This window comes from Spermophilus citellus (assembly GCF_964194105.1).
Source record: "Spermophilus citellus genome assembly, chromosome: 2".
In the NCBI taxonomy this organism is placed as follows: Eukaryota; Metazoa; Chordata; class Mammalia; order Rodentia; family Sciuridae; genus Spermophilus; species Spermophilus citellus.
In genome coordinates this window covers 59,047,261-59,066,462 of record NC_138183.1, presented here as the reverse complement: position 1 = coordinate 59,066,462, position 19,202 = coordinate 59,047,261, and positions in this window count along the sequence as shown.

Genomic DNA, 19,202 nt, shown 5'->3' with positions numbered 1-19,202 from the left:
TCTTGCCTGACATTACTATCCCCTTACTTCATTTATGCCAGCTTCCTTCTCCATAACAGTAGAACTGGCTGTACAACCAGTCATCATCAAGAGGCTGGACTACTTGAAACAAGAATTTCTATGAAAATAATTATTGCCTATAATCTTCCAAAAAAAGGCTGAACTTGATGCCTGACCTCAAAAAGACAAAAATTGTCTTATTTTTGTGACCTAATGATGTTTCTTTTAAGGCCATTCCTGAAGCTGGGTTTTCTCTGGACTTCAGCCCTACCTGATCCTACCTGATCCTGAATTCCCTCTATCATTTTTTATCCAATATGTCTTACTTAAATTAAAGATTTCTTGTTTGATTAAGTTTAATAAATATAATAAAACCTCACTGTGTTTACATGTTTATCTTTAAGAATTGTATTACAAATATCAACCCTTCCTTGACTAGATTGTCTGAACTCTTATACTTAGAATCAATGCAAGGCTGAAATGACCGTGGTTTGTTGATACCAGAGACTTCTGGGGAAGTTGTATTTCTCTGTTATTAGCCTGCTCTGTGATCTCCATGAGTAATGGTATCTATTATTCTGAAGTTAAATTGAAAATGTTTGTGTGACTATACAGTTGAAAATACCCTAAGTGTTATAAGGTGTGATGTTTTCCTGGATAAATTAGCCTTGATCACTAGAAATGCACAATTGTTGTGCAGATGGTATGCAGATGCTATATTGTTGAGATCAGTCTTAAGTATACAATGGGTGTCCTATAGGCCACTGCTTTGGAAACAGGAAGTTGATTTCTTTTAAATGCAATTACATTCAATGAATATGAAATGCAATTATTCCCTAAAATATTTTATCATTTTAGAGAAGAGTGTTGGGGGCTGAAATCAAGTCAAGATGGCGCCTGGCACTTTGCCAGGAGGAGTGGTCTGTGACGCAATGCCAGGGAGCCATTAAGATGATGAGGATTCCTTATTGGTTGACTGCTGTATCTAGTTTATGTTAATTGAGTTAAGCTGTGTGTAATTAGTTAAGTATATATACCTCTGCTGTCCGGCAGAGAAGTGGCTCCTGCTATCTTGGGTGCCCGCTACTTTGAGTTCTCGCTCAGTTCCTGCTGAGTTCACTCGCAATAAAGTAGTTCCCGATTCAACCTTCAAGTTGCTTGTCACCTCCCAGTTATTTAATCCAGCCAGACTATGGCAAAAGAGGACAATTTTTATAAACCACCACATTCATAGATTTTATAATTTGGGTGGACAGTCGTACAATTAGTAAAAGTTCATTTCTCCTCATAGATTTATTAAAAGGAGTACATATTAAGTAATATGAATTAGTTCATTACATTCACTAGAATTTTATATTTAACAACACCAATCCTAATAGGTTAAGTATAAGAATATATCACATTGCCAGAATTTTAAAATCAGCAGTGCATTTTAAAACATAGGACTATAGCATAAAACACATATGCTCATTCTAGTATTTATTTGTCAGGAGCTGTCCATGGGTTGCATGTGGATCATTGTGCATGGAAGCCTCGTGGATAGGGACATCTGGTGTCTGGGAATGACCAGTGGACATATCCACTGGTCAATTGCACAGGGACAATGTGAATCTCTATCCCGCTCTGCTGAGGCCCACATAGCACCTGAGATGGGTATGGCCTGCCAAGAAATCAATCAACCTGCTGACTGCAAGACATCCTTAAGCAAGATTCTTCCCTTGAAATCTTATCTCAGCCTTTGATGTACCCTCTTAAATAAACCACTGGAACCATTTTGTCTTTTGTCTGGTTCCAGAACCCATGTGCACTAGATCTAGCAGGGACTTTGCTTTCTGTAAATATATTTCTGAGTATTTGTGCTTTGTTATTTACTAATTATTTGAGATTTTAACTTTAAGGTGGCTTGGATTATCCTGGGCAGAAAGAAAAACCCTTTAATGAGACAGTGGCCATTGTCCACTGATATTCATTAATTTTGTGATTTAGGGTAATCACTACCTTTTCAAAATGAGAATAAAAGTACCTCACTTATGGGGAAGCTTAATGCTGCCAGTGGGGTTAAATAGGTAAAAACTTTTTTTTTTTTTAGTTTTTTATTAAAAGCAGTGGATGCATATTAAAATCAATTTCTATTTGAATAGATTTTGTCTGTGAGATTCCCAAGAAGCTCATCTTAAAAAGAAGAAATTTAGACGCAAATGTAATCACCATGAGAGAGATGTATTCATATAGACCTGTGGTGTCTTGAAAAGAACTAGTGGTGCTTAGTTTGTTATAATCAAAATGATGCATAGAGGTAATGAAGAAAGGTATTAGAGAAGAGAGAGAATGAGTCATGTCAATTTTTCCAAAAAACAAATGCTCACTGTATAGAATAATCATAGTAAAAAATTGTTGATGGACCTTTGAGATTGATGGCTTGGACTAGAAATTTTGAAACTCCTTCCTTCATGATAGGAATTTTATGGTTTAAGGTATATAAGAAAAATTAATCTGCTTTACTGCTTACTGTAGCTTGCTTTATTATATCTATTGTTTTTAATCTTACTTTTCTGCAATGGATTCTTTTTAATGAATCAACTTTGGAATATACCTCATTTTTCATTATTTTTTAAAATACTCTCGAATCCATATTAATTTTATTCAAAGATTTTGTTCTGCACTGCATATTCATTTTTTGCTAAATCTTTAAACCTATAAATACAGCCACTGCCTTAGTTTTTAAGGCAGTTGCTCAGCATTTATTCCTGTGTTCTGTAGCCCCCATGCTCAACAGTCAGCTGAAGCTATTCTAATAAATTACCCAGGACTTCCTTCTGACAAAAGTCAACGACCTTGTCTCAGTTTTCAACTTAATCTAATGCTCTGTGACTTTTTATTCAATTGACCACTGGTTTATTTAATAATTCATGAACATATATCATATTAAATTAAATATCAAAATATTCAAGATGAACATCAAATCTAGTTGAATATGATCCATTAATTGAACAATTCATGCATGACGGCATAGACAGATGAATAAATCCCTCAGTAGAAATTACAGATATTACAACTCTCTTCTCCACATATTTTCCTGACTGCTTCTGTCTTCTGTTTCTAGCCTCCTTTCTACCTTTTGCATCCTACTTATAAAATTCACTTTCTTGCTGTACATTTTTTGTCCTTTGTTTTACTCAATTCATCAACTTAAGTTTTCCAATATTGCCTCTGTGCTGAAGACTCCCAAAGCTCCTTCCCAGTTCTGATCTTGGTTATTTTACATTTTCAAATCTCTATCTCTGGCAATCCCACTAGATATGCTCTTTTTTCCCTCAAATATCTCATATCTAAAATGGGTTGATAGATTATACTACCTGTAACTTTTTTTTTAATGCCTAACACCAAAGCATATGGCTAAATAAACGCAGCAGCATTTTTCTTCTTCATAGTTCATTTATGTTGCTATAATGAAATACCAGACACTGCATAATTTATAAAGAAAATAAATGTTATTTCTTAAAATGGCAGAGGCTGGGAAGTCTGAGGTCAAGGCACTGGCAACTTAAGTCTTCAATGATGCTTATTCCTCAAAAATGGTTTTGTCCAAGTGTCTTCACATGGCAGACGTACACAAGAAACCCCTTTGTAGGACACTGATCCATTGATGAAGGCAGAGACCCCATCTAAAGGCCCCATCTCATAGCACCAAATGCAGAGTAAGTTTCAATATGAACTTGGGAGGGGACACATTCAATCCACAAGATACCCTGACTTCAAAACCCAGTGCCCAAATTGGGCCAGTGTTGAGAGCCACAGCCAAAGGGGCCCCAGCAAACTTCCAGCTGCCAGCAAACTTCCAGCTGCCAGCTGATGATTGGCTCACAGCAGCCCCAGCAACATCTAGCTGATTGGCTCCTCTGCGGTGATGTTCATTGGGCTGTTTCCCTGCCCTTCAGACTGCCAGCTGATGATTGGCTCACAGCGGCCCCAGCAACATCTAGCTGATTGACTCCTCTGCGGTGATGGTCATTGGGCTGTTTCCCTGCCCTTCAGACTGCCAGCTGATGATTGGCTCACAGCGGCCCCAGCAACATCTAGCTGATTGGCTCCTCCACAGAGCTGCTCATTGGGGGACTTCTTTGGCTCCGCCCACACGACCCAGCCAATCGGCCTCAAGAACAGGAGGATTGTGAAAGGTGGGGAGGGTTGTGTGGGGGTGAGAGGCTTGTGGGAAGCCGGTGGTGGCAGTTGGGCTCTGAGGGGTTTTTCCTGAGGAGCGGTTTTGTTTGGTGTTTTTAGTTCTAAAAATAAAGTTAGTTTCTTTTGACAAGTGGCTTCTGAATTGTGCCCAGCCAGACTGCGGCATTTGGTGGCTCCCACGGGGAGCGACTGAGGGTAAGTAAACTGCTCTCCCCTGAGGGCAGGGCGAGAGGATGGGTAGCCATTCTAAGATTCCTCTTTTGTTTTGCTTCATTTTTGTTTTAACTTGCCTGTCCCTGGAGATGAGTGAGACGGAAGAAAAACTGCTCACATCTGAGGAAAAACTATTTGCGTCTGAGGAACAGATAGGGAGAAAGGACGGATACACATTTCAGGAGGATAGAAAGGCTGATATAATGATTTTGTGTGGTTCCAATTTTATTTCATTCTGTCTCGGTTTTGTTTGGTGTTATCTTGTTGGGTTGTATTATAGTAGAAATAAGGGATCAGCAATTAGTAAAAAACAAACTGAAAGACTGTTAAGTAAATTGTTAGAGGAAGGAGGCATCTCAGTAAAATCAAGAACAGTTAGGGCATACATTGATACAATACAACAATGTAGCCCATGGCTTTTTAAGGAGGAGTTGTTAGATATATCACATTGGACCATCATGGTGAAGATTTAAAAAGAATAGAAAAGAACAACCCAGGGACTCTGCCAGTTGGCACATTGCCATTGTGGACACTCGTATCTGGTTTGCTTAGTCCAAAGCCTTCAATTCAGACAAAGGTAGAGGAAGGAGAAGACATAAAGATTCAAGTAAAAGAGAAGGTCTTTCAAGCTAGTGAGACAGAGGAAGGAAGTTTAGAGCAGAAAAAGCCATCAGGGGAAAAGTTACAACAGGAGACTGCTAATAACACCTTTCTATCAGAGAGCGTAAGTGTCCAACCAACAGCACCACCTCTACAGGAGACTGCTACTAACAGCATTCTATCACCAGAGGGCATAAGTGTCCAATCAACAGCACCACCTCCATATGCTAGGAGACTCCCAACCCCCGCAGTTGATAGTTGGGATCCTGAGACAGGATCTCAAGTATGCCCTGTATTTGAGGTAGGAGGGCAGCGAATTTACCAGGGTTTAAATTTCAAAACAGTAAAGGAGCTAAAAGAGGCTGTAACAACCTATGGTCCTCAAGCACCCTTCACTGTAAGCTTGGTCGAATCCATTAACAACTTGAACATGACGCCAGCAGATTGGGCTAATATGTGTAAAGCTGTGCTAAATGGAGGTCAATACCTGTTATGGAAGGTTGCCAATGAGGAATTTTGCAAGGAGATGGCTAAGCGAAATGCAGCAGCTGGTTATCCTCAGAGAAATCTAGATATGTTGTTAGGAAAGGGGCCTTATGAGGATCAGCAGCAACAAATTGCATATGATCCTGGCGTATACTCACAAATTGCTGCAGAGGCAATTAGGGCATGGAAGACTTTACAAGGACATGGAGGTTTACAAGGTCAATTATCTAAGGTAATACAAGGAGCTAATGAACCTTACGCTGAATTTATAGATAGGCTTATTCAAACAGCTACCAGAATTTTTGGGAATACAGAACAAGCAATACAATTAATAAAAAAACTGGCTTATGACCAAGCGAATCATTGGTGCAGAGATATCATTAGACCATGGAAACAGGAAGATTTAAACACATATATTAAATTATGTAGAGACATTAATGAACAAGAGCAAGTCATGGCAACTGCAGTAAAACAGGCTTTAGATGCCAGAGACATTAATGAACAAGGGCAAATTGTGGCAGCTGCAGTAAAACAGGCTTTATATACCAGGCCAAGAACATGCTACAATTGTCAACAAACAGGACATTTTAAAAGGAATTGCCCCATAGGAGAGGGTTTAACAAAACTAGGTATCAAAGGAGTAGAATACCCGGTATTTGCCCATGATGCTGTAGAGGGAGACATTGGGCTAATGAATGAAGTTCTCAAACCACCATAGAGGGTACTCCATTACATTGGGCTAATGAATGCCGTTCTCAAACCACCATAGAGGGTACTCCATTATCAAAAAACGAACAAAGACAAGGTGTTTATCCACAATATCGTGGACAAAGGCATCGGGCTCTGTTGCCAAAAAATGGACAGGGGGCCCCAATGCTCCGGGGCCCCAAACCACAAATATACGGAGCACTGGAGGAACCCAGCAACCCCATCAGGGTAGTGACCAGGACACATTGTCCATCAGATCCCTCATCAGACAAACCAGAGGGAGCGCAGGGTTGGACATCTGCGCCTCCACCGGATCAGTACTAACTCCAGAGATGGGAGTTCAAATCATTCCCACAGGGGTAAAAGGACCTCTTCCCAAAGGAACAGTAGGCTTATTATTGGGATGCAGCTCTTCTACTCTAAAAGGACTTTTGATAAGTCCTGGGGTAATTGATCCCGATTATGAAGGTGAAATAAAAATTATAGCCAGTTCTCCAAAGGGTATATCAATAATTTCACCAGGAGATAGAATAGCAGTTACTAATAATACCAAGCCTACATGATAAAATTTCCAGTCATGCTGTAGAAAGAGGTTCCAAGGGATTAGGCTCCACAGGTGTAGATTGGGCTATGCTTTATTTAAATTTAGATTCTCGCCCCATGCTAAAACTAAATATTCAAGGACATGAACTTAATGGGCTACTGGATACAGGTGCAGACCTTAGCATCATCTCTCATCAAGAATGGCCAAAACATTGGCCATTACAACAAGCCACTCAAACGCTTCGAGGCCTAGGAGTGGCGACTAATCCCGATAGAAGCGCAATGGTGTTAGATTGGAAGGATCCTGAAGGATGTGAAGGAACTATACAGCCATATGTATTGGATCATCTTCCCGTAAATTTATGGGGACGAGATGTCTTAGATCAATTAGGTTTGACATTAACAAATAACATCAATCAAAATGCACCCACTATTATGGCTAGACAAGGTTTTAGGAAAGGAAAAAGATTAGAAAAACAAGAACAAGGTATAGCAGCACCAATACAAATAGATCAAGGAACAAACAGACATGGGTTCGATTTTCACAAAGGGCCACTGAGACAATAAAAATTACATGGAAGTCAGAAAGACCAGTATGGGTTCCTCAGTGGCCCTTGACTAAAGAAAAGATACAAGTAGCCCATGATCTGGTCAAACAACAATTAGCGGAAGGACATATACAACCTTCTGTATCTCCCCATAATACTCCCATTTTTGTCATCAAAAAGAAATCTGGTAAATGTAGATTATTGCAAGACTTAAGAGCCATTAATAATGAAATGGTCATTATGGGACCTGCTCAATCGGGGATTCCTCAATTGTCTGCTTTGCCAAAAACTTGGTATGTTTTAGTTATAGATATTAAAGATTGTTTTTTTCCAATTCCAATTCATCCTGAGGATAGTCCACGTTTTGCATTTACTATCCCTGCACTAAATCATGAAGGTCCTGATCAGAGATATGAATGGAAAGTACTCCCTCAAGGGATGGCTAACAGCCCAACTATGTGTCAAATTTATGTTAACAAAGTAATCCAGCCACTTAGAAATCAAAATCCTGAACTACAAATATTTCACTATATGGATGCTGTATTATTAGCACACAAAGCTAAAAACACATTGCTAGAATGTTATGCCACACTTACAAATTTATTAAAAAATTATAATCTAGAGATAGCAATAGATAAAGTACAATTAAATTTTCCAATTAATTATTTAGGAGTTCTATTATCCTCAACCATGGTCCTTCCACCAAAAATTCAAATACGAGTAGATCAACTCAAATCTCTTAATGACTTTCAAAAGTTATTAGGAGACATAAACTGGATAAGGCCTTATCTAGGTATTCCAACAGGAGAATTGGGACCTTTATTGGATATCCTAAAAGGTCCATCAGATCCAAATTCACCCCGAATGTTAACGCCTGAAGCAAGAAAGGCATTAAAAATCATTGAAACATATATAGAAAATATGCATTTGGATAGAATTGATATAAGTTTGCCTTTATTATTTATTGTACTACCAACAAAAAATATTCCTACAGGAGTATTTTGGCAAGAAGGTCCATTATTATGGATACATTTATCTTATTCTCCTAACACTATTCTTACTAGGTATCCTGAGGCTGTAGGACAATTAATACTCAAAGGAATAAAAACAGCAAAGGGAGTATTTGGAATTTCTCCCAATAAAATTATTACTCCATATACTATGAATCAAATTGATGAATTAGCTAATGAGTTAAATACTTGGGCAATAATCATGTGCAAATCTAATGTTTCATTTGATAACCACTTACCATCTAATCCTTTATTGTCTTTTTGGTCATTGCATCCTGTAATTTTTCCAAAAATGACAAAAAAAAAAACACCTATCATGAATGCTCCAAATATATTCACTGATGGGTCAAATAATGGTACAGCAGCAATAGTTACACCTGATCAAACTTTTACATTTTTAATACCCAAACAATCAGCTCAAAAGGTAGAGCTTAATGCAGTATTACAAGCTTTTGTGATGTTTAAAGATTCTGTATTTAATTTATTTTTTGATAGTCAGTATATAGTTAATGCTATAGTATCCCTTGAAGATGCTGGTAGGATTTCCCCTTCTTCTACTGTTTTCTCTTTGTTTTCCACTATACAAAGTTTAATCTGGGACAGAAAAGATCCATTCTTTATAGGACATATCAGGGCACATACAGGATTGCCTGGAGCCCTTAGTTTGGGCAATGATTTAGAAGATAAAACTACACATGACATACATATTTTCTCTACACTAGAAGAAGCTATAAATTTTCATAAAAGGTTCCATGTCAATGCTAATACTTTACAAAAGCGTTTTAAAATAACTAAGGAACAAGCTAGACAAATAATAAAACAATGTCAAAATTGTGTGACCTTTTTACCACAAGTTAATCTTGGAGTCAATCCTAGAGGATTGATACCTAACCATATTTGGCAGATGGACGTCACACACTTGCCAGAATTTGGAAAATTAAAATATTTGCATGTTACAGTTGATCATTCTTCTGGATTTTTGATGGGCTCCCTTCATGCCGGAGAAAAAACTAAAGATGTTATAGCTCATTGCTTACAAAATTTTGCCACTGTGGGCATTCCAAAACAGTTAAAAACAGATAATGCCCCTGGTTATACTTCTACCTCTTTTAAACAATTTTGCTCATCATTTGGCATTACTCATATAACAGGAATCCCATATAATCCACAGGGACAAGGCATAGTTGAAAGAGCTCATCAAACTATTAAAATGTACTTATTAAAGCAAAAAGACGGAATTGGGAAGGGGTATATATTCCCCAAAGATAAACTTAAAATAACCCTTTTTACTCTAAACTTTTTAAATTTGGATTCATCAGGACTTAGTGCTGCAGAAAGGCATATGTGTCCAAAAAATGTACATAAGCCCAAGGTACTTTGGAAAGATATTCTAACAGGACAATGGAAAGGTCCTGACCCAGTAATTGTCTGGAGTCGGGGGTCTGTTTGTGTGTTTCCACAGGAAGAACAGCAGCCGATTTGGATTCCGGAGAGATTAACTAAAGTCCTGACCCAGTGATTGTCTGGAGTCGGGGGCCTGTTTGTGTATTTCCACAGGGAGAACAGCAGCCGATTTGGATTCCAGAGAGATTAACTAAAGTGATTTCTACAGACCAAAAAGAAGATGATTTGGCTCAAATCCATAACAGCTGATATCCAAAACTCCAATTTGGCTATCCTTACATCTGCGACAGAACCAGGATGCTTTTTTCAATATCTATTTTATTATTGCCTTTCCCATATCATGAATTTCTATTTTGTTTTTTGAGCTCATACAGACCTAGGTTAATGTTTTGCTGATCAGTTCTATTTTTTTTTTTTTTTTGACTATAGAGTTTTAAACATTGCAATGGGGATTTCACCTGTAAAAAGTTATAAGGCCTTTACTATTATGTTATGTGTTTTATGTATTATATTATGTGTGCACACTTGTGTTTTGTGTTATATGTTTGAATGTACGTATGTCCATATATCATATATGATGACCGCTCATGAAAAAATGGATCCAAATATTTTTTTTTATTCACGTGATTTAAATGGTTTAATTTAAATTGGTTAATAACTATTAAGAATTGTTTTAGTATGTAAACAAAAAAGAAGGTTAACAGATCTGTTTGTTTACTTTCACCTTTCCTTTTCATTATATTTAATAATTCTCTTCAAGATAATGTAAATTGTTAAGAAAAATTGTTTTCTTTTAGTGCCTTCTGGAATGTTACATAATTTTTTCTTTAACCATTATTGCCAGAATTCCTATCTTCATCCCAGTGCCAGTGAAGACAATGTAAATTGTTAAGAAAATTGTTTTCTTTTAGTGCCTTCTGGAATGTTACATAATTTTTTCTTTAGCCATTATTGCCAGAATTCCTATCTTCATCCCAGTGCCGGTGAAGACAAAGATAAAACTAATCTACAGCTTCTGCAATAGCCATCACTGAACTGCTTGCAGAACTTGCCTAAACTATGTGCAGAACTTGCAGAACTTGCCTAGACTTGCCTAGACTATGCATTGTGAACTATCTGTTGGTGCAGCGACTTGTGGTAGTGTTGGGGTATTTTTGCTGATGATGTCATCGGTGGTACAATTTTTCCAACAAGAGCCATCAATTGGCTTGGTGTATCTTCCTCCCTTCTGCTTGTCATGACAAAGACCTCTCCACAGGTGTGGCTGTATACTGGACCGGTAGTCAATGACGGGTAAGATCCAATTACAATGGTACCAACCTAAGACAGGAGGCTGACGCCCTGAGGTCAGCTCATCCGAAGACGGGTAAGGACCATATGTAGTATTGGACAACCTAAGGCAGGCACGGTCCCCAAGCCACATGCTTGTTGTTTAAACAGAGAGGGGGAGATGTTGAGAGCCACAGCCAAAGGGGCCCCAGCAAACTTCCAGCTGCCAGCAAACTTCCAGCTGCTGGCTGATGATTGGCTCACAGCAGCCCCAGCAACATCTATCTGATTGACTCCTCTGCGGTGATGTTCATTGGGCTGTTTCCCTGCCCTTCAGACTGCCAGCTGATGATTGGCTCACAGTGGCCCCAGCAACATCTAGCTGATTGGCTCCTCCACGGAGCTGCTCATTGGGAGACTTCTTTGGCTCCGCCCACACGACCCAGCCAATCGGCCTCAAGAACAGGAGGATTGTGGGAGGTGGGGAGGGTTGTGTGGGGGTGAGAGGCTTGTGGGAAGCCGGTGGTGGCAGTTGGGCTCTGAGGGGTTTTTCCTGAGGAGCAGTTTTGTTTGGTGTTTTTAGTTCTAAAAATAAAGTTAGTTTCTTTTGACAAGTGGCTCCTGAATTGTGCCCAGCCAGACTGCGGCAGGCCAGCAACTGTGACCATCATGTTCTTCACTATTAGCCACAGGCACATCCACAGAGTGTCACCATATAATCTACCTGTGAGAGCAATATTGTTCTACTTATATCTTTCTTTTTGTGCTAGCACGTACATAAGGCTATAATTCTACCATCACATATTCTAGTAGTTTCTCAGGACTAGTTACACAATAGAATCAACTAGGGAGAATTTTATAGATTACTAGTATAAACTGCATTCCCAAATACTCCTGTTTAAGTCTTAGTTTAGAAATAGGGCTTTCTGATTTTATCTTCACCATATTTAAGAAATAAGACTGCATTATTTGATTTGTTGCTTACCTGAATATATAAGCAACATTTGGAAATTTAACCATCAACAGTTAATATTAGTAGCTATAATTTTAACAATTTAACCAACTTGTACTATATGAGTCTCTTATTTTCCTACTTTTGGAGGTAAAAAAGTAATAAAGATGTGGGTGGGAGAAGAATTAAACTAATCTGTCATTAAAACAGAGAGGAGTATAAGAACAGAATGGAGTATCCCCTACATGAGGGAAAGTGGAAATAATGGAATAAGAAATTTCCTGGGGCTGGGGTTGTGGCTCAGCAGTAGAGTGCTTGTATAGCATGTCAAAGGCCCTGGGTTCCATCCTCAGCACCACCTAAAAATAAATAAATAAAATAAAGGTATGTGTCCAACTACAAATAAAAAATAAAATATTTTTTAAAAGGAAATTTCCTAACAGAATCAAATCTTCCTTACTTGCTGTGTCACTTAATGTTATGTTGTTTATTTTTTTTTATAATTTGCAAAATTATTTTCTCAGTTGTGGTAGATTGATAATTTAATTAATAAATTTACACCATAATTTACTCTTCATTCAATGACAATTCAAGTTGCATTTACTACCTATTGAGTGCCTTCTATATATAAGAAAATAATTAATTCAAATTCATTAACTACAACAATTATTAATTGCATTTTACATATGAAGGAACCAATACTTAGAAAGGCAAATAATATTTACTATAATCACTCCACTAATAAATAAAATATTTTTTCTGAATTATATTTATATGGAATTATGTACTGATACAAAGTTTACAGGGACCTAGAAAACTGGGAATGGCCGAATCCTTTACTAGTACTGACACAACTATTGCCACTGTGATTACTCATTCTGTTACTCTAAGTTTCCCTGATAACCCATTGACATCTTTCAGGAGCTATGGTATATTTCCCTTATGGAGGTCCACTCTACAAACCCTAGAGTCACATGACTTTTGAGATGCTGCTTCTGGTAATGTCTACTAACTCTAATCACAAAGTGGAAGATAAACTGGGCTTCAAATAGTTTGGAAGCCCCACAAACTAACAAACGTTTTTAGATTTTACACTTATTGTGACCCTATTTAGTTGACATTTCCCCAATACCAACAATAAAAGCCTGTGACATAGGGACTGTTTTCTAGGTGCAGTTATACATTGCTTAATGTTAGTGATATCCTCTGAAAAACTGCATTGTTAGGCTATTTTGTCATTGTATGAACTTGCACAAACCCAGGTAGTGTAGCCCACTTTACACCTAGTCTATATGATGTAACCTATTGCTCCTAGGATACAAATCTGTCCTACAAATCTGTCCGGCTTGTTACCAAACTGAATTTGTGGGCAACTGTAACACCATAGTATTTTTTTTGTTATTTGTTTATATATATTGTTACACATAACCACATCTAAACAGGAAAGATAAATTTAAAATTTAGGCAATGGGAATTTTTCAGCATCATTATGCTCTTATAAGACAAACATCATGTATACAGTTCATCATTAGCCAATGTTATAATATGGCACATTACTATACTTAGTAATTTCTGGTTTTGATCCTAAAATACAAAATTCAATAAATACTACCCATACTTTACTTAAATACTATTATGACTATATGAAGGAAAATAAAACAGTACCAAAATTAGTTACTTCCATAAAACAAAAGAAAAACAATGGCAACAGAAAAAAAATCAAACTTGAATTACTATGGATTCAAGAATTATCCTGCTACAGCATTCAATCTGGGTAATTATGAAAGTTGGAAGAAGGTATTCCAAGTACAAAAGGAAATATTATTACAATAATATTAAGACAATGTAAATTGGTTATCTATCGATTAAGATTGACTTGTAAAAGTGAAAGATTTTAATCCACATTTGTACATAATATTAAATCTAATTCCCAGTTAGGTGAAGGAATAAAGATAATACAGCTTTTCTTCAAGTCATTCATTTTCATTAGAGAATCACATATAAAAAAGAATTCTAATTTCTTGGGAAAATATAGTAAATCTTTAGATAGCCAGTGAAAGATACAATTGAAACCATAAGAATGTTATTCACCGAGAATTTCTGGGCTGTTATATTTTATCAAAACTTAATTTTGTCACCAATTCAGCAAGAAACTAGAGATTCACAATGACACAATTATACAACCTACATATCATCCTTCAAATATCCAGTCAATTCTAACATTTAAAGCAATATATAATGTATCATTTTTTATGTTCCTAACCTCAGTGATTTTTATATCCAATTTTTATCCTTATGTGCCATACACCCTGTATCCCTGTGTAGATGAGGAAATAATGAAACATTACCAATTTTTTTCAGTATGTACATGAAGTTAAAGCAGTGAAGGATATAACACAAAATAAACTGGGGAGGCAGAGCCTGTTTGGTTGTTTTTTCCTCTTTCTTTGTTTCAGGAGCCATTTGACAAGTCTGCAGCCGACATGTTAACCTTTATTCTCTCTCCCCAGAGTGTCGAGCAGTAGAGCAAATGCAATGCTTCCTATCAAAGATGAGCAATGTATCCATGGGCTAGGGGGGCTTCACTTACACCTTCAGGTTGATCAATCTCGACTGCTGAGCTCCACGTGAGTTTAGAAAACATGCTACAAGAATAATCCTAACTCACTTTTCTGTCCAAAAGAGAGTAAAACGACAGAGGTAAATATATGTTAGCATTTGTATGATTATACTGTGAGTGTGTGAGGATGGTCACAAGAGCTGTTAGAAATTATTTCTGTAATCTCATGTAATTATTACAAAAATACTGCAAGTGGGAGTTCCAGGAGTTTGTTATGATACCATTGCTTCTTTCAACACTGTAGTCTTTTTCATGTGGGGTGCGGGGGAAGGAGAATTTATTCTCTATTTTCCATTTAGATCCATTTTCCACCTTTGTTGATCTGCCAATACCTGTCAGGAGACTGGCTGTAAACCACAGCATATCAGATGATTTCCTCATTGGTTGTGACTAACAGGAGACAGTGGAGACCCAAAGTGGTAAGACAGGGAAACATCCATATATATATATATTACTTCCATCCTTCTTTCTCTGAAGTAGTTCTTTTGTTGTTATTGTGTTTATTTGTTTTTTTTTTGTTTTGTTTTTTGTACCGGGGATTGAATCCAGGGGTACTCAACTACGGAGCCACATCCCCAGCCCTTTTTATATTTTATTTAGAGATAGGGTCTTGCTGAGCTGCTCAAGGCTTTGTTAAGTTGGTGAGGCTGGCTGGAGATCCTCCTGCCTCAGCCTACCTCCACAGCTGCAGGGATTATTGGAATGTGTCACTGTGTCAGGCTCTCTGAAGCTCTGAAGTAGTGCTGAGAGAACTTCTCTGTCTCTCTGAGAGAAGAGATTCTCTCAGGGTGCTGCACTTGTCCAATCCAGATCTCAACCTTGCTTCACTAACACCCTTAAACATGGAAATTCCAGGCCCAGGTGTGCTATTGCTAACATGAGGCTGCCTCAATAACCTCTGTTGATTCCCATGATCTATCCCACACACCAATCCCTCATTCCTTTATTAAAAAGTCTCTTTTTTAAAATTCCAACTCAAGGGCTAGGGTTGTGGTTCAGTGTTAGAGCACTTGCCTCACATGTGTGAGACACAGGGTTCGATTCTCAGCACTGCATATAAATAAATGGATAAAATAAAAGTCCACCAACAACTAAAAAAATTTTTTAAAAAATTCCAACTCAATATGCTGTCTTAGGAAGACTCGACTCTTAAAATGTTATAACAAGGCTCCCAGGTATCACCCCAAAAGATAATTTATGCAAGTTACAGCAAAAATGTGAATTATTCTAAATAAGCAAATCAACAAATACAAAGAAAACAATTGCTTTATTTCCCATTCTTCTGTCCAAAGTAATTACGTGTGTTGAAGTTCTGGTGATGTTTTTATTAGAAAATAGAAAAGGCCACATTTCAATTACCCAAAGGGGAAAAAAATGTAATCTGATGTTATCACCATCAATCATCTAGATAAGTGTTTTTCAAATTATAGGTTATGATCTTTAGCAAATTATTTAATAAAATAATCTGTCAAACTAGCAATTTTTAAAAGGTTGAACAGATAAAAACAGCGATTCTAATTAGAATGGAAGAGAAATCATCACAGTGAGTTGAATATAGTAAGTACCTTTTGTCATAAATTTTAGTTTATTAAGAACTTTCATGTATTTATAAATTTGGGCATAATGTAAAATATAGTTCTTATTGCAAGTTACACTTTAAAGAGTTTGATAATTCCTATTAGAAAAGAGGAGTTCAAACTTTCCTTCATTTGGAAGCAGTTACAAGGTTGTGTCCACAAAAATTGGCTCAGTATGGACTGCAATATGTCTATGCCTTCTCAGATTGAAGGAGTGATCATTCTTCAGGATTTTGATACAAAACAAAGAAAATAGGTGAAGGTTGGAAAATAAAGATTATATATATAAAAAAAAACTGATTCTTACTTAGTGCTTCCTGTCTAGAATATGAATGAGATTTCATCTAACCTCAAAGTTCTGCATTTCTTGCTTACTGTTTAATGGAAAAAATACATACAATGCACACATACATTTAGATATGTACACATTTTCACATCAGAAACAGTGAGAAGATTTAAGATCTAATTATAGAAAGAAAATTTCCCATTCTTCAAATCACATGCAAGAATTACTTTTGAAAAGTAATAATTAATTTTCATTTTTTTACAGTGAAGAATGTGCATATCATGAGTGAGTTCCTGGGTTCAATCCTTAAATCCAAAACAAATAAGTGAGTAAATAATAATATTTATGTCTTAGAGAGGATGGGTTTTAACTTTTGTGGAATAAAGTATTGTAATCTGTACAGCCAAACAAATCCAACTTGAATGGTTTTGGCCATTAAGTGGAAATGTAACCTAATGTTATATGATAATTCCTAGGGACAGAATTCCTCTGTTTATAAACTTACTTTTCCATGGTCTAGTTGTGATTGGGTTCAATTTTTTTTAATCTCTTGATGGCTTAGACTTTTTTCTTAAAAATAAAACAATAATAGAATCTGCTAGCTCTAGTCAGATGCATTTATTCTCTCAGGTGTTTTCCAGAATAATAGCGCTACTTCTACTACAATAAAAATATTTAGCATTTGATTTTTTCTGTTTCTGTAAAGGATGATCCATGGTAGATAGACAGGAAGATATCTTATCAAGATAATTTGAACCATTTTAAATTATTTGAATAATTTACTTATAAGAAATGTCATATTATACAAACCGAGATTAACAGTTCTTTCATAGAAAAGACTTTTAAATTAGAAAGAAATGCAATATATGTTTTATTATAGAATATATATATATATATATATATATATGTGTGTGTGTGTGTGTGTATGTGTGTGTGTGTGTGTGTGTGTGTGTATGAATATAAATATACATATACCCACACATGTTATATGTACAGATGATCCCAACTTAATGATGATTGGACTTAAATTTTATATCTTGCAATGGTGTGAAAGTAATTTGCATTTATTAGAAAACACACTTTCAGTTTTATTTTGATCATTTTCACATGCTGCTGATATATACTAGATTTCTTGCAGTGCTAAGCCATATCAGGAAGCCTTAGCTTCCAGTCAGCCACTTGAGCATAAGAATCAACAATGAATGCAGTGTGCTGTGTTGCTAGATGTATTCATTGCATTTTTGACTTACAATATTTTCAACTTATGATGGGTTTATTGAAATGTAATTCCATTGTAAATCAAGGAACATTTGTATGTGCAATCTCCTTTGTTAAATATGGGGAAACTATGTTTAGAATGCCATCTGAGTATATAAGATGTTTAAAATTATATATTATATATTATATGTGTATAACACATATAAAATAAGCCCATCAAGAATTTACCAGAGAAAAGAATCAGGAAATAGAGAATTTTTATATAAAGAACGAAATGTGTTACTTGATTAACACATTAACACTGATTTTTTTCATATATAGAAGGGAATTTTGGAGTTACATAATATTTGTTGTTACTTTTCTATAATTCTTAGACTCAGTATGTTCATTAATTAATTATTTAATCTTGGATAAATTACTTGAACTTGCTAGGTCTTAGTTTTCTTATTTGTACAAAAGAGATTAATAAAAGTAATCATGATGATTTCATTTTGTGAGAAATGAAATAATTTATTTATTCAAGAAGTAATTGAGCTCTGACTCTGAAGCATTGTTCTCTGTGCTCTTGGGATTCGGCAGTGTGAATAACAAACTTGATGCCCTATGAATCCTGCTTCTGAGAGTGATTCAAACAACACACGAAATAGTGTAATATCAGGTGTCACTAATGTGAAAAATTAAGGCAAAATTTAGAAAGTGATGGGCAGAAAATAAGAATATGACGGAAGCTGCTTTCTACTGATTAATTAACACTGACATGAGAAGCTCCCGGAAGTCTCAATAGCTTGACACTTTTAAAAATCTTACATCCTTCTCATGTCTTAGTCCAGTTTGGGTCGGGCTGTTCTCACAGGCAGTTTTGTAAAATGTGACTAGAATATTCAGCTTCCTTTTATTTGAGGCATCATCCTGATTCAGTTTTTGCAATTTGGGGAGGAAGGATGAGACAAATAACGTGAAGAGGAGTGTCTTGTTCCCTCCTAATGGAGTACAGAGCACAGGCTTTTCTGTGGAAGAATTGTAATAGAAACACCCTATTTCTAGCTTTGCTAACATTGCAATAATTTGGCACTTAATAAGGGAATATAATTCATGTTTTGTTCCTTTAAGAAAATGTGGTATCAATGCTAAAATATAAGCTAATGGTTTATTACTTATGCACATTTCTGTAGTCTGGTTCTTATAATTGAAGACTTCACACTCAGTAGAAAAATTGTCTGAGTTTTCTACATAAAGTGAATTATGAGTTTTACAATGATATTTTTTTCTCTCTGATCCCCAAGCCATGTTCTAGAATTCTGTGTTCTAGAACATACATGAATATCATTCTACTTTTGCAATTGATCACCTCTTGTTTGATTTCATTGGCTGCATTATATTTTAATATAATCTTTTAAAATATTTAAAGTCTTTCTTTATCTGTAAATTTCACATTCAGTAATACATCAGAAAAAAATTTATAGGGTGAAATTCAAACAGCATCTTAAGAAAACTAATTTCCAAGTAGGGTGTGGTGGCGCATGCCTGTTATTTCAGTGACAAGGGAGGCTGAAGCGGAAGGATTGCAAGTTCAAGGTCAGTTTCAG